Here is a 13663-nt window from a genome sequence, read left to right on the forward strand (position 1 = left end):
AAAAAAAAAAAAATCAACATTTGATTAAGTTTTATTAATGCTTGCTTTCATGTTAAAAAATTTTGGTGCACAATTTAATTTTTTTTTTAACACACAACATTTGGTTGAAATTGTAACGTGGAACATCAAGTCTGGGGCGCAGTTAAGGGGGGGAGATTAGGACAGTAAAAAACTTGGAACATAACTGCATTGGTGTGGGTTTGTGGCCCAATATGATATGCATTCATGGGGCCCAAATTCTCTAGCAGAATCACAGCATAGATTTCTTTGTATATTTTTTAGGTTTAAAGGACTCCGGAGATTGAGATATTGTGTTTTTAAAGTTTCCTTGGACTCCCACAGTAAATTTTACAGAGCTGGGGTCTCCATAACTTTTGCTGTGCAATAAATTTTGCTGACTGGGAAAGGGGGGGGGGGTTCCCCAAGATTTTTGCCGGCTCGCCTACCCATCGGCTCACCTTGAAAATGCCCAAAATGCCACCTGGCTGTTCAGCCCTGCTATAAAGTTGCAGAAAGACACGACGTTGTACTGTGACCTTACGATGTTACAGATCCGAGAAATAGCGTACTAAGCAGCACGTGTTTCCCTGCTGTGTTAAGGTGGGCCTTAGAAACCCATAACGCACTAATGCAGCTCTGGATGGCGGGCTATGCGTCAGTAATGCTGTCAGAGAAGATTCACTCATTAGTCTGATGTGAACTTAATCAGATTATGGGTCCTTTTTAGTCGCAGAATACAACATAATCCATGGCAAATGGACATCGGTGCCGTCTTTATGATGTTATGCTGACAGTGCCTTTAATCCCACCCCCCACCCCCCACCAATCCCTTTCCCAACTTCATGTTGTCTCTTAATCCTGTATGTTTCAGTAATATGAAGACGGAATTTCAGTATTCTCTGTTGCGGTTGTTTTATTTTTATCTCGCGAGTTTCATGCATTTTTAAGAACCGCGCAGAACATCAGTTAACTCTGTGCTGCTGGAATCCTGAGGATTGCCTTGATGGGTAGTGTAGGAGTTGAAGGATTTGCGTAGTCAGATTTAATTTTTTAAAAAGGAAATCTATTAAAAAGTAACATGCAAAGTAGTTTATTATTATTATTTTTTTTTTTTTTTACATAAGAATTTCAAGAGAAACTGAGAGCCTCGTTTTAATGGGCTTGTCTGGTAAAGTTAGTTTGACACTTGTACTGCATGTATTATTAAACATTTATCTATCCATCCATCCATCCATCCCGGCTCCGTCAACATGCAAACTTCAGTAATTCAAAACACTTAGTATTGAGCTTCCATTGTGAGCCTTAGCAGCCAATAAACAAACCGCCAATAATGAATATCACAGGCTTTGGTGATGGACACAGACTTCCAGACACGCCCCATATTCCTGACGCATTCCTCACCATGACCCTGTCTACTTCACATTCGCAGCCCAATATTTCATTCAAACTGGAGTTCGAAAGCTTGTTGGAGCCGAATGGACAATTTTAAAGACCAACATGGCAGAAAATTCAGTTCTGAAAGAAAGGAAGTTTCGATTTTTAATGAACTTATGAGATGCAGCAGAGATTCATCTTACCCTCAGTAATCTTTAGTTATAGCTTTCAGGGACTGGGATATAGATAATTTAGAAATGTGCTGCTTTTTAAAACACTAAGTAGGATTCCAATACTTTTCCAAGACACGGTATAATAGTATAATGTATTGTTGGTGCGCTGTGGGAGGGAGGTGCTGTCCTGGCAGGGGAGACAGGTGACTGAAACCTTTTGTAGCGATTTGTTCCGCCTGTCTGTTGGGCAGAATTTAGTTTGCTCTCTTTGTGCTTCCAGTAAATCTAGGTCCCGTTCCCATCATACCAGCAAGTCCGTGCAGGGTGGATCTCTGGCTAATCTCTTTTGTTGTTTGATTCCCTCCACGGAGGAAAAAAAAAAGAACTCGAGGTCACCTGCGGTTCCGAACCACATCTCCAGCAGGTCAGTGATCTCAGAGTAGCACATGCCGTTTATAAGCCAAAAGAAAAATGGTTGAAAAGTACGACACCTGTGTTATTCTATTTTGGTATTTAAGTGACAGAATTCCACTGAAGGTGAATTAAAAACTTGCTTAATTTATTGAGAAATGCTGAAGAAGTAAATGAACAAAGGATGAGAGAAGCTGCTGGAATCTGAAGCAGACATGATGCAGGTTCGAAACTGCACAGTTTTGATCTGGAATATGGGACACAATCCACATTATAAGCACTGAGCTAAATGCCAAGTTTTAAATGGCTATTTATCTATTACAACCATTGTTTCAGTGAAAGTTGTATGCAGATGTTTATTACTTAGTAATAAGGCAATATTTGGCTCAACTATGGTTTGTCTGTTACTAATGAAATAAACTTTTCCTATATATAGAGACACAGGACTTTTCTCACTTCTGATATAAACCATAATTTAGTCTGTTCTTATTTAACATGACACTATAATAAAAATACATCCGAAGTTAAAAATCCTGGAAGACTGCGTCAAATAGAGCAGCAGAGCACCGCCCCCAAACAGCCTCTGTGGGGCAGCAGTGAGCTCAGAGTGCATCCCCCCCCCAGGAGGCAGTGTTAGGAAGAGCAGGCTGCTGTGGGACTTGCTGGTGACCCCAGGGACTTGGTCTTGCCGTTGTCCTCTAAGGCCTGGGCGAAAAGGGCAGGGTTACGGCTGGAGTGCCGCTGGCGTCTCACAAAGGGAAAGACACTGGGGCATGATGGGAAGGAGAACATGTTAGCGTTCCGCTAACACTTGTGGCACTGCCTTTTCTAAGTCAGCCATGTTGGAAAATCCTTGACTACCGTGGAATTACAAACAGAAACTGGAGAGCATCACAGGGGACGCAAAAGCAATTAACATTACAGAACTCTGTGTAGTCTTAGTGACGAAGCTAAGCTGAAGCCAGCAGTTCACACTAAGCCCAAAAATCCCTGGAATTAATCGTTAACAACCCCAGAAACAGAACCTGTGTGTATCCCACACCAATATGAGTCTTATCCCCTTATATAAAATACATGGAATATATTACAGAAAGACCCCTTTTATAGAAGATAATAGTTTTACCTTTTTTTGGTCTCTTGTGGTTCTATGGCTCTAGCCAGCATGTTTTTGTAGAGATCGGACTTTAAATAGCGGGCGTAGGAGTCCTGAGGGTGAGAGGAGAGGCCGAGAGCCCGTTTTAATGAAGCTGTCATCCACTTTCATGGCTGTGCACAGTTAATGCTCCTACCTTCTTCATCAGGAAATAGATGTGCATCTGGGCGTCATCCAGGACAAAACGATGTGGGCTTTTCATGCCCTGCAGGGTCTTCTCCATGGTCTTGCTGTCCACGTTTACCCACTTGCTGGCTCCCGGGGCCAGGAACTGCCTGGGGGGAAGGAAGTGATGAGCCTGAGCTTTGCAGTCCCACTGGGAGTAAGCAAGTGCCACATCAGGGCCTGCTCTAAATTCAACTGGGATGCAAACTGTCCCACTGGGCCACAAGGTCGCACTCACTTGTAGACCTCTTCCACCTTCTGCGGGATCGTAGCGCTCTCGCCGTGCCGGATGTCCTCACAGGCCTCCCAGAAACAGAGGTTCTCCACTGTGAATGAAACAGCGCATGCATCAGCTACCTGCAGGAGGCGCTCATCACGATGCCAATATGGAGGAGAATTGCCTTTCATAGAGGGATCATGATTATTAATTTAGCAGATGCTAGATCCTATTTTTTTTTTTTTTTGAGAGGGCAGGGTCAGTCAGTCCCTGGAGTAACTGATCGACGGCCCAATAGTGAGGTCACTCAGCTGACTCTGGGATTTGAGCTGATGACCTCCTGCAATGAATCCCAATCTGCTGAGTCACACACTGCCCAAATAGGCCCGCAGTGATCAAATAATGAATATGATTCTTACTTGCTGACGATGCCTCCATGAAGCTGATCTACTTGGGCGGGGGGGTCTACATGCTGCTCACCACTGAACTCCTTCTCCAGGTACTCCCTGAACTTGCACCGTCCCAGAGGGTCCCTAAGGAGCTCCGTGAAGCCGAACCCCCATCGTTCCACCCGCAGCTTGGTGGGTGTCTCCACCCTGCACCAGGAGGCGTGGAAGTGAAGAGACGACAGTCACCTCTGGGGGTGTGGCCCTGAAGAGGCAGGATGGGGCGCGGTAACGCACACTCACATGTCGGCATTCAGCGTCCAGAGTGCCGTGTCATCTGTTATCCAGGGGTTGCTGGGGGGGCAGCCTTGCATCATGGGGTCATGGTTCAGGTACTGCTCGCTGAACTTAAGGAAGCTGAACACAGAAGACCAGCCATTCCCAGTTTTAGTCCTACTTTCTATAATCCTTGCAAGTCATCAAATATTCAGGTTCAATGCTGGCATATTCCAGCAAACTGGAGCTCGAAATGGTGACGAAATGATTATACGTCATTGAACCCTATAAGGAAATTCTCTTTTCATCTCCTCCATCTTGCTCTCCATAGGTGAGAGAAAGCTTGGTAGCAAAGGGCAGCTGCCCGTAGAGGCTCCCAGGAACCTGGGGGTTAAGGGCCTTGTTCAAGGACCCACAAGTGTGCTGAAGCCAGGCTTGAACCGGCGACCTTCTGATCAATATTAAGTAATTATTTGCAGTTAAATACAGTTCAATTCAGTTTAATAGTCAACCGGTTTCAATATTAGTTAGGCATCATTAATCCAGGATATGTGTGACTCTGAGATTTATGGTGAAAGATGGATGGGCAGATGGACGAAAGAACGAAATAACGAGGTTAGATTTTCACAAAGAGCAGTCCCCAGCATTTTTGTCAGAATTAACATGAAATAGATCCCCCCCCCCACCAATCAGAGGCACAGTATACAGAATACCCAGAGATATCCCCCAGTTAGGGACTAATGTGGACTGGTGTCGAACCAGTGGTCCCCCAGCTATGCTGGGACTGAGGCTGAATCACAGGTGTTGGGGGGGGGTAGGTGGGGGAGGCTGTTATCCAACCTTTCCAGGCAGATGGAGGACTTGACCCTCGAGCGGCCCAGGGATTTCCTGATGTGTTCAATCTGGTGTCGGGAGCCATGAAAAATCACACGGGGAATATAAGAGTCAGAAAAAACACATCCAATCCCTGATAAGAGCCATGCTGTTGTACCTTTAAACAGAATTTGTCAATATCTGAGAGCCAACAAAAGAAAACGACAACACAGATGTAGATCCTTCCGAAGCAATTTTCTTATGACAGCATTCTTAAGAGCCCACTTAATCACCCTCTTTGGTTGTTCTTGGCAACCATCCCATCAGCTGAAATAGGTTCACTCTAAATTCTTTCAGGCTTACCTCTCTTTTGTAGTAGTCCGCGTTCTGTTCTGTAAAGAAGGAAGAAACAAAACCGTCTCTAAACATGATATAAGCCACATGTTTATGGGAGTTTTACTTGCGCAAAAATGTTCTGAGGGCACAAGGTTCATTGGTTCAGAGAGATAACCAATCAGACTGTAGAAGTGGTGGATACAGGCAACTAGAGGAGGGGGGGGGGTCAACCAATCAGATGTCTTGTTCCTGCCTCCTCTAGTTCCTTAGACCCACCTCCTCTACAATCTAATTGGTTATCTCTCTGAACCAATCATTTTTCCTTCTGCCCTCAGAACATTTTTGTGAGGGTAAAACTCCCACGAGCGAATCACATGCAAGGAATCAGACAGTAGGAATTCTGCTCACACTCAGCTCCTGGCTTTACTAAGCAGACATCCAGTCTAGAAACCATGAATAATATAGCACTATTACGAGTATGTATTGTGGGACTGCTGACGTACTTACGTTAGCATGGAAAACGAGAGCAGGAAGTGAGGAAGAAGTGAGACAGAAAGATGAGCACAACGAAGTGCTGTCACACTCACACACGAGCTTCCCTCGGATGCCCTCCCACCAAAAACACTGATTATCACTTCACTTCCTTGGGTAATTTGGGGGCCCAAGGCAACAGCCTATTCTGCCTATAGCTGCCATATATATATAGATATTAATATACATATTTTTTCTTCATGACTTTGATCTTATCTAGGCCCCGAGCGGCTCTCTTGTTTGCCCGGATCCGGTCCTGTGACTGACAGAGGCGATAAACAGCAGGTACTGGCATTACGGAAAAAATGTATATGCTTAATAAAAAGCTCAGACCAGCTGGACTCGGGAGTTGTGCCGGTTCCTTCGCTCAGGGCCTTGTTCTTGAACGCTGAATGTTCCCGGCTGCAGAAAATCAGAGGGTGAGAAATCCTTAGCTGAACTTCAGATGAAGAGTGAGCTCGTTTCTCTCAAGCAGACTGACGCCGGTCTAACGCTGCATTAATACCCCTTAGCACTACTGGTCACATTTCCCATGATGCCACTGGGTACAGCCCATGGCGACACTGCCCAGTAGGGGACAGTGTGACAGCTTTCCAAAAGGACCATTCGGTCCTGGAGGGCCAGTCGGTGACACAGTATCCATGATCAGGACTGGGGTACCCTGCTTTACAGAATAAACTAACCAAATGTCGATACTGAATGCAATCTGATTTAACATGGTTTCCTTAAATCCCAATTAAAGTGCTTCAGATCAGCTCAGGACTTAACAGCAGAGAGACTATTTGGCAAATTATTACGCTGCTATTTGCAATTACATCCATTATCTCTCCGCTAACATGCAGCATTAAGCCTGAGCCGCAGGAATAGAGGTCAGATAATGGATCCGGTATTCCGGAGGTGGGATCCTCTTCCAGCTCGTTTAAAAGGCCCAACAAGTGGGGGGGTGGTGGGGGGGGAGACGCAAACACAGCATGTCTGCATTTTAGCTTCAGGCCGTCTCCCAGTCCCTTCGCACTCCTCTCTCCCAGATCCAAGCATCACCAGTCTTAGCGATGCGTCTCGTGTTTCTCGGGCAAAGAGAAAGGAGGCAGGAAGCGGCCATTTTGTCATTTGCTGGTTTTAATCCCCCCCCCCCCCCCCAGCTTCCCCCGTCCACCTGGCCGTACCAGAGTGCAGAGCGTCCCTGCCTTTTAAACACGAGCAGCACCTGACTGGGGGGCCCTACGCTGCGTGGTTTTTGGCTCAACTGTGTTTCCGTCTAATTGGCGTCAAAACGGTGGGTTTCATCAATGAAGGTGGTGTGTGGCTGAGCGGGTTGGCAGTCGCCGCCTATGACTGGAAGGTTGCCGGTTTAAATCCCACAGTCAGCAGAGTGACATCACCACTGGACCCCTGAGAGAAGTCCCTAAACCCCCAACTGCTCTAGTCTCAATAAAAGGTACATCTGCAAAATAAGCTGAATTTAGGATGTGATCCGCAGCTGCGTGGCTGCCATTCCCACCTCCTGATGCCGCCCCGGATGGGGATAATGGCCCACATAAACGCTGATGCTTATTAGCCCTGAGAGATGCTGCGCACCCAGCAGAAAGGGGCCCTAGTGACGGCCGGGATTAAGCCAGATACACACCACACTCTGCTCCTGTCCCACACTTTCATTCTCCACTCTCCTGTGTTATTCATGAACTCCAAATTACACTCAGCGAGGGTGCAGTTGCTCATTCCCGCAGCCTGCTGTCCTGTCTGTCTTCTGAAAGCTCTCGTCCCACAGAACATAGGCTTCTTCCCAGCTAAGTAAATATTTCATGATCACACTGAAGCAGTAGTGGGTTATCAGGCCTGAAGTGATATATTCCTCCCCCACAAAGTATGCATGGAGACACTCTGTGTGTCTTACTTAACGAAGATAAAACTCCCCCCCCCCCCCCCCCCCCCGTGAATTTTGCTGAGCTCAATGCTCTGGAGATGACGGAGATCGAAAATTATACCGGAAATGTTCCATATGTCCTTACAGATGTTTCCTTTGCCTTCCTTCATTGAACAAACCCGTTGTCGTGGGAGAGAACTGCACAACCCCCCAGCTCTCTGTGGGGGAATGGGACCCTGCCTATGCCTTCCTGCCAATCCTGCCAAGTTTCCCCTGTAAGTTGAAGGATCTCCTAACAGGCCTGCATGTAGATTAATGTCATACCCAGGACAAAGCAATTGCAGGTTAAGGCCCTTGCTGAAAGGCCCAACGGAGTAGAATCACTCTGGGCATTCACAGGATTTGAACCAACAACCTTCCACTTGCTTGCACAGATCCCTAGGCCCAGAGCCACCACTCTGCCCCACAACCTCAAAAAAATCCTAGAATCGCCCCCAGCCTGAGGCGATATTCGAGCTGCCAAGGTGCATTGAGTTCAGGTTTACCCAGTGTGTGCTTTACTCTAATCACAGCATACTGGGTTTTCGCCGGGGCAGATGTAGGGAGTCAGGGGTTTCGGGGGAGGTGCTTACTGGCGGTCTGTTGACGAGCCAGTAGGCCTGTTCCTGACATTCCAGCACGATGCGGTCCGCCTTGCGCCTCTGTTTGGCTGCCCTGGTAGGAGCAGAGCAGTCGATGGAGAGTCAGAAAGCATACTGGGTAATTAGCATATAGCGGTAATCACTGAACTGCAAGGTAGGGTTTTCATTTTTCTGTTTCCTTTTTCACTTAGAAATGGATTTCCGACTCTAGTGTTTAGGCTGAGGTCTGATTTAACAGATAGGAGGGAAATTATGACCACACACCATGTTACTTTTTAATTTAGGTAACATCATCATCCTCTTAATACGAGATTTATTCATCCATTCTCATCTGTCCCCTTGTGTGCATTTATGAAATTGATTTCATAGCTCGATGCGACAGTATTCCCGGGCTGGGGTGGGGTTTACCTGAGCTGCTCCTTCGCCTGCATCACCACGAAGTCCCAGGTGTGGTTGATCCGTTTGTGCAACATGTTGTAGCTGTCCTGCGGAGACGATGTTTAAATGCGACATTGCCAGGTCGCACGGCTGGCTGCGTTGCTGCATGGGTTCACGTTATGACTCACAGGCCGAACCCCTCCCAGGATATCAGCTGGCAGTGTCGGATTCACAAACCCTCTTACTGATGAGAACCTAAAATGCGTTGACCCTGACGCAACATGGCGGCAAGTTGGTGGATGTCTATGTGCGATCCTACTATGTGCATAATTGGTGGGAGGTTTTCTTACACAAAAATGTTCTGAGGGCAGAAGGAAAATGATTGGTTCGGATAGATAACCAATCAGATTGCAGAGGAGGCAGGACCAAGACATCTGATTGGTTGCTCCTGCCTCCTCTAGTTGCTCGGATCCACCTCATGTACAATCTAATTGGTTATCTCTCTGAACCAATCATTTTTCCTTCTACCCTCATAATATTTTGTGTAAGTAAAACTCCCATGAGCATTCAGCTATCACATGATCTCATCAAGCAATGCTTCAGACCAGCGAATAAGAATAGCATTGAAATGTACATAAATAAAAATTTTCTCTTACCTTTTCATAGTCTATCAGCTGCCCTTGCTTTCTGATATTCTTCTTAGTCAAATAAATCGCTTTAGAAGAGCAAAAGAAAGACATGGCAAGAAACTGTGTTTTTCTATTATTCTAGTAAAGGGAAGTAATGATGTAATAGGCGAGCACATGATTAATAATTGGTAATCACCGTAATCTAGCTCGGAGGCTGGCCACTGCTGAGAGCTCCAGAAGTACGGAGTCTAGCAAAAAGGAGATGCTGTCATTTGAAACTATTCAGAAGCAGCGTGACAAAGGTGCTTTGTGATTTAACATGTCAGGGACAAGGCGGGTGGAAGGCATTTTGCTACTTTAACTGGCATTGGTTCTCATACATCAGTGTTTCCCAATCCGGTCCTCGGCGACACACAGATGATCCACGTTTTTGCTCCCTCCCAGCTCCCTACCAGACAGTCTACGTTTTTGCACCCTCTCAGCTCTGGAGCCCGGACCAGATTGAGAAATACTGTCCTACACGGTAATTCCGCAGTCTCTCCAACGAATAGTTTCGATATGCGTGCCCCCCCACATGGCCACCACCCTCTCGCACTGCCCTCCATCTGAAGAAACCGTGGTTTTAGGTTACCTGGAAGCGATACGGCGTCTCGTCGGGCCGCAGGACGAGCGTCCTGGGGTCCTTTAGGGGGTAAATGTAGCCGTGCTTCACGATCAGATTCCCCACATGAAGTGCCTCTGAAAACACACAAAGTGGTCACTCATTTCCACGTAAACTACTCAAAGCTCAAACAAATCCACTACTCGTAGCCCAGATTTAGGCATAGTAATTCTCTAAATTTTTGTCAGTGGAATACAGTAGAACACACGATAACTAGAAACTGAGTAGGCATATTATATTTTATTTTACGGTATAGCAAGTAACTGGAAAAAACGTTGACATGGTGCACAGAATAAGCCGCGGGGATGGTGCATTCCTCATCGGAACTATAATTAATTACGAGTAATTGGGACTTTCCACTTTCCGGCTGCCTCCGCGGCCATTGGCAGTCAGGCGCTCCCGGGGGTTTCAGACCGGCGCAGCAACAGCGCTGCTAGGGGGAAGCCTAGTGTTTACAGGGAGGGGTAACTGCTTACCGGGGCAACAGGTTTTTTGCCCATTCAAGTCTGTTAATGCATCTGCCATCTACTGCCTAAAAGTCCCCTCCTTTCCATTCCGACTTCTTTTCCAATCTGGGCTGTAAATCAGGGAAATCTGCTCCCTTGCTATTTAAAACCTCATCTGCATCGCCCGGGAATTCAGGACAACAGCGTCTTGCAGAAGTGCATAATGAGGGAGACGGATAGCGATATTTCTCCAGGCATGACTGACTGCCTCTGGCTATCAGCGAAGTTTGCATCGGGACTATCAAACCGTACAGCTCAGCATGCGTAGCGGCGCGACTCGGGACTGGCCTACAGATTATTTGTACTAATAGCCTCTCAGCAGAAAGATAAATAATTCAGCAGATAAATTGACGCCAGGGGAAGAAAATCCCAAAAGCTTCAGGCGAATGGGGTGTCTATGTTATGGACAAGCTCAATTCTGACATTTATTAATTCACAGGCTCAGCAATATCAATGGAACAGAACATGCTTCTGTCAGACACGTGAATTGCATATGCTTACACATAAATGCAGCTAGGCTAATCTGTTGTATGGATGACAAATTCTATTACTTCATTTGTATTTATTATTCAAAAGACTCGTTTATTTCTGTTATTTTATTACAAAAAAAAAAAAACCTGATGACGTCTTTCGCCAGCAGGGGCGCCATCGTCGTCACGAAGGGAAAAAAACAATCGATTAACCTCACATAAGAGCACCAGGTAACGCTTCCCTACATACTTCTCGGCCCTACCTTCTTCCATGATGGAGTACTTCTGAATTAGCCACTCCACGATATCATTTCCTGGGAAGGCATAGCGAGGAAGGCATCTAGTTAGAGTCGAGAAATGCATTAAGCCGTCATAAATCAAAAACGCTGAACTCGATAAATAAATTACATAAATAAATATGAGCGCAAGGAGATCGATGACAGTCTTAATGCACAGGATTCCCGAAGACCGCCGATGTATGGGCTTTCCTGTGAAGGGCTTAAATGACCATTAGGACCCGGCCCCCGGGACACTGCACGGCCGGGTGTAAGACAACCCGGGCGGCACGAAAAATTATTTTTAAAAAGTAAAATATGTATCGTGCACCTGTCATCGCATGTGGAATCACTGTGATTAACAGTCTTTGATTCTTCATCTTTATCCCCATGTCGGGATCTTGCATCGCCACAATGACTTGTTCAATCTGGGATAAGAAGAATAGTCAAAATCGTGAAATCAAGGTGACGACAGACATAGTGAAAACGTTCAACCTAGTAATATAATAATTGCTTAATGTGTGATTTGATATGTAATCGTTATATTCATCATTAAATCACCGGAGAGACACACTCATATATTTAGGCATATATATAAGTAAACTACAAGGTTTTTCCTCTGACTATCTTAACTGCACGTCAAAGACGTTATCGGATATTCCCGACTACAGACTTTCGGTTTGATCATTTATTCGCGTTATTAATTCGGCTCCTGATTACATTAAACTAAACATGCTCAGATTGTTACAACCTTTGCTTGTCGGTTATTTTTGGGATCTTTCTGGATGGGCTCAAGGCGGGGTCTGTAAGCACAAGCAAACTGCCAGCACTTTTGTTTTACATGAAAATAGTTTGATGTCGGCCTATTGCGTTATTGTCTGGCTATAATTTGGAGGCAATATTAAACAATAGGCCCATATATTGTAAATATACATGTTGTGTTGTTTTGTTGTTATCACAAACGTATAGCCTGATCATAAATTTCATGGATACCTGGATGTTGTATGTTCCATTATATTTATGAATGAATGATTTATGTGAAGTCTGGCTTAGATTCGAGAATTAATCATATAGATTAAAAAAAGTTTTCATTTAAAACTTATCTCATATAATAAAATCCTCGTCCGAACGAACATATGTCAGAATGAAAAAACATTTAAATTATTTTTGTGATGCATCAGTATCAATAGCTACAACGTCATAACAGATATAGATATAATGCGGTTCATACTTTTGAAGTTGATGCGTATCTCCCGAAAAAAATCAACTCCAGAAGAGTCCGCGTCTGTAAATGCCTGAACTTCGGAATCGATCCTACCTTTGTTAGGCGCGGCATCTGTGTCTTGCAGCTGTTCCCTTGGATAAAGATGTTAATTGTCATGCTTACAGCATCTCGATCTCCGGCGTTTGTGAAGTTGGGATTGATGCTGTCCTGTGTTTTTTTTTTCCTTCCACACTTAAGCTCTGCTTGTTACTGCCCCATAGCGGAGCGCAAGTGAAACGGACTACCGGAGATTTGCACTGTTTTTCTGTTAGTGTGTATAATCAAAATATGACTCAGTTTGGCCAGTTAGAAAAATATGATAATAGAAAAGTATTCTTTTCCTCTCACTTTTTTTTCTTGATTTAATTACCGACTTCACGTACTTACACTGTGTCCCGTTGCACGATGTAATATTGCGAAACTATGATTTTGTGGCAGTGTTTTGTAAAGGAATTTTCCGTTTAATCATCGTCTTAGTATAAAGCTATATGGTTGTTCTGGTATCAGTGGACGTACATTATGTATTTTTTCTTCTCTTGAGCACCATGGTCATGACATGAAGCTCAGTCATTGATTACTCGCAAATGTTAGTAGTCATCCGCTGTTTATCTTGAAGATGTAAAAGTAGTGCGCGTATATCTCCTCGTTAGTATAGTGGTGAGTATCCCCGCCTGTCACGCGGGAGACCGGGGTTCGATTCCCCGACGGGGAGAGTCTGCATCTTTTTGCCTCGGTCTCAAAAGGCACCAAGCTAGAACCGGCCCCGTGTTAGTGGAAACGGGGCTTGTGACTTGTACTCATGCATAATATTCTGCGGGTCGCTCAGCAGCGCAGCATATGAAACTAGACTCGGATTGTAAGTGTGTGGTTTTGATAATTGATGTATGGATGGATGGATCCTTAATAAGAGATATAAACAATAAGGTCCAGTCGCCAACTAATCATGTAAAATACGTCATAAACTCATGGTTGTTAAACCCAGAATAAAAATGAAGACGTATAACTAGGAAAGTCAACTTGCACATTTCAATTTTGGTTCGATATAATCACGTTGTCCTTAACCCTCCAGTGCAGGAGGGGACGGTAATGCGCATCGAATGTTTCCGAACCTGTGTGTGATACAACCGAGGAAGAGCCGAT

At 45.1% G+C, this 13663-nt stretch overlaps 1 non-coding gene across 1 annotated transcript; it reads left to right on the forward strand.

Annotated features, from left to right (window-relative positions):
• Positions 1 to 13163: 13163 nt before the first annotated feature.
• trnad-guc (transfer RNA aspartic acid (anticodon GUC)) lies at positions 13164 to 13235 on the forward strand. Its single transcript has one exon. It is a non-coding gene; the product is annotated as a tRNA-Asp (tRNA).
• Positions 13236 to 13663: the final 428 nt, after the last annotated feature.

Source organism: Brienomyrus brachyistius, unplaced genomic scaffold (genome assembly GCF_023856365.1).
Source record: "Brienomyrus brachyistius isolate T26 unplaced genomic scaffold, BBRACH_0.4 scaffold181, whole genome shotgun sequence".
Classification (NCBI taxonomy): domain Eukaryota; kingdom Metazoa; phylum Chordata; class Actinopteri; order Osteoglossiformes; family Mormyridae; genus Brienomyrus; species Brienomyrus brachyistius.